Source organism: Monopterus albus, unplaced genomic scaffold (genome assembly GCF_001952655.1).
Source record: "Monopterus albus unplaced genomic scaffold, M_albus_1.0 scaffold264.1, whole genome shotgun sequence".
Taxonomy (NCBI): Eukaryota; Metazoa; Chordata; class Actinopteri; order Synbranchiformes; family Synbranchidae; genus Monopterus; species Monopterus albus.
In genome coordinates this window covers 407878-411393 of record NW_018128144.1, presented here as the reverse complement: position 1 = coordinate 411393, position 3516 = coordinate 407878, and positions in this window count along the sequence as shown.

The window sequence follows — 3516 nt, the reverse complement described above, 5'->3', positions numbered from 1 at the left end:
AGAGGCAGCAAGACTGTTTATGGGAATTTGTGAAATTGTCTGATAAGGTTATGGAGGTAAGTTACATAATAGTGGAGCTCATCGCACAGCAGACGAAACCTCACACGGTAGTAGAGACGCTCATACTTCCTGCTTGCCAAAACATTTGCAGGTGTCATGTTCAGTCCAGATGCACTGTCTTTAATACCACCAAAGATGTAAAAAAAAAAAAAATCTGCGCGCATCAACAGGCATGTGTCTGACTGTCTTGCAAGTAGGCAAACAATATTTACATTAGCAAATGTTTAAACTCAATGTCAACCAGTTTTCATTCTCAATGTATCTCTTTACAAGTTTAGGCTAAAGATTTTTTTCCAGTTCAGTTCACACTGCTCTTTGTTGATGGGCTATGTATTTAGACTACTGTTTATATGCAAATTAGTTTTTATTCCCAGTGCATCTCTCTTCTTAGTTCAGTCTGTAAGGAGTGATTACATCTTGATGCTTCCCTCTCATGCCAGATCTACAGCTCCTCTCTCACTCACTCTTTTTTATTTGTCATAACTAAATAAAAATAAACGTTTATAGAGTGACAACTCTGATATGTGATATAGAGGCTATTTTCCATGGACATGAATACAGGTGTGCCTTAACATTTTGACTTGCTCTTTGGTGTGCACTGGGCTCAAAAAACTACTGATCTACATTCATATAATTGTCTGATTTATAAGTTTTATTAAAGAAAATCATTGGGTTTTAAAGGCTTGCATTTTTTTTCAACATGAATTAAAGACATAAAAGTGTGTGTGTGTGTGTGTTTGGATACATAGTTATGTGTGATTTCGTGTGCATGTTTGTATGTGTGTGTGCTGGTTGGCTCTTTAGTTCTCACTGACTGGTCTCCCAGCAATTTGTTGGCAGCTTGTTGAAAAGAATGGCCTCTGAATTATTCACTTCTCCTCTCTGAGGAGAGAATTCCCCCTGTCCTGGCATTTAGGTTCCAGATTGAACTCTCTGTGGGTGAACTTGATTCAACTGGAGGATATTTTAAGATATTGAGAAATCTATTTCATGTAGAACTTAAAATGACAATCAGTATAGTAAAATTAAAAAAAGGGAGCAGTATGATTCAGTGTACAAGAGCTTTGCAAGAAAAAAAATGCAGACCCTTTCTTGTTGCTCAGTCCTCGTGAAAAACACTCAGGAAGATAATGGCATTCTTAATTTAGCTCCATCTCAAATGATGGGCATAAGAGAAATTACAGTATGTCTCCAGCATTCTAAAATGGAAGATGAATTAGGCAACGTGTCATATACTGAGTACTGAAAACTAGGCTCAGGTTTTCTGTAAGAATCAATCCTTTAGTAAAATGTCTGAACAAGGTTACAATGCAGGATTTGATTGTTGACCATAGGCTGCCTAAGCTTTACTGATTTTAAAGATGTGTTTAAAATCCAGGGGCAGGGGGTCCTATGTACAACCATCTATGTTTTGAGACAGAATATTTAATATTAAGGGACTGTTTTTGTTTTGTACATGAATACTTGATTGACATGCACTTTTTTCACTTTCGTATCATTCACTCAGAATGATAAACAGTAACATCAATTTATATGACACCAAACTGTTGCAGGCCTAAGTCCAAAACAGTTGAGCAAGAATAATAAAAGCCTTCAACACAAACAGGCAACATACTGTAGAACAATTTTATAATTTAATTTTAAACACTGAAAAAACAAAAGGAGTTGCAGTTACTGTCAGGTCCGCTCGGTGCAACCTGCCTCTCTTCCGCCTTTCTCTCCCCTGCTCTCTCAACCTGTGGGATCTGCACCTCAGCTGTGTTGCATTCGGTAATTAACGAGTTGTTTGTCGGTGTGCACAGCTGGGGTGCATCTTGATGATTACCTTCCTCCTTATTTATACCTCAGACAGCCACTCTGTTGTCGCTGGAGCATTAACTTGCATACCCTGTAACAGCCCTATATTTGTGGTATGTATTGAACGTCATTTTGTTTTCCACACTGACAGTTCCTGTGCTGTGGATCGTATTTTGTACGTTGGTTATATGTTTTGGGTTATACGTCTCTAGACGTCCATGCTGACAGTTCCTGTGCTGTGGATCTCTTTATGTTTTTCCCATTTGGTTAGCTAGACATTCTTTTTGATATCCACACTGACAGTTCCTGTGCTGTGGATCTCATTTTGTATGTTGGTCACATGTTTTTTGTGTTACACGTCTCCAGACGTCCACGCTGACAGTTCCTGTGCTGTGGATTTCCTTTTTTGTTCACCAGTCCTCCTGGGTAGTTTGTCTATTCACCTGTCTGTCCTGTTCCTCCCACTCTCCTGGTTTTTGCCGTTAGCCTGTCTACTCCCCTGGTCATCCTGGTCTCCTTAGCCGTCCTTGCCCAGCCCTGGTTGTATGTGTTCATTAACTCTTTCTTTGTGATTCCCACTATTAAACCACCTTTTTTACTAGCACCTGTGTCAGCAATCTTGAGTCCTACCTCAGTTCTCCCTCACCCTCCTGGTGAGGGGGACTAAACCTTAACAGTTACTTTTATTGGTTAGTCAGCCCTACTTTCAACTGTATCTCATGGTCAGAATTAGCAGATGGAATGTGCTCAAGTCTTATCATCTGGCAGAAGTGTGAAATTTCACTTATGTCAAACCAAAATGGTAACTCCTGTCTTTGTTCAGTGATGGACTAAGAGACTAAGACTCTGCACTGAGCTCACTCACAGAAACGGCACTATAGCGTTACTAGGGGCCAACAATGTAATACCCAAGGTTTTGGCATGAGATGGTTTGGAGCACTGCCTATAAACAATATGGAAGAGAGGCCTTGATTAAAATGCACATCTCGGCATGAAACATTTATGTTTGACTCAAATTTGACTAGACTTTTTCCTTATTCAGTTTTTGTCTCCTGTCTTTTTTTTTTGCATCTCAGAAATGTCTTTTCATCTGCTGTGAGATGATCAAATTAAGGCCTTATTTTTGTGAACCAACCATCAAGACACAGAGCCCAGTAAATGCTTCATGTTTTATAACTGCATGCAAAATAATAATAGCAAGAGAGAAGGAGAAATGCTGTTTAGTTTAAATGAGTGTTAGTTGAGTAAAATGTCTGATAAAACTAATTTACAACCTTATGAACTGCTGCTGTTAGCACACTAGCCATTCTATCTCGGAGAAGACAGCATGCAGCTATTGCCTTGGTTACTTGGTGTATTGGATTGGGGGTTGTTTGACCCACCACTTTTCACTACTAGAGTGATGCCTCAACACTTGTACAAAGTATGTTAGTTGTTGCCCTAAAGTTTTGCCCATACAGGCCCAGCAGCGTCAGCCAGACACTAATCATTCTTGCATTTCATGTTTCAGCATCTCAAATTTGAGAATTTGCTACTTTTCCTTGCAATCAGTATTTTTAAACACTGAACTATCAAAATTAGAAATCAACAACATAAACAGTAAACTTAAAAATACTCACGCTGTTCCTGTACCCAGTCTCCAGTGGTGGCAGCCTGTTC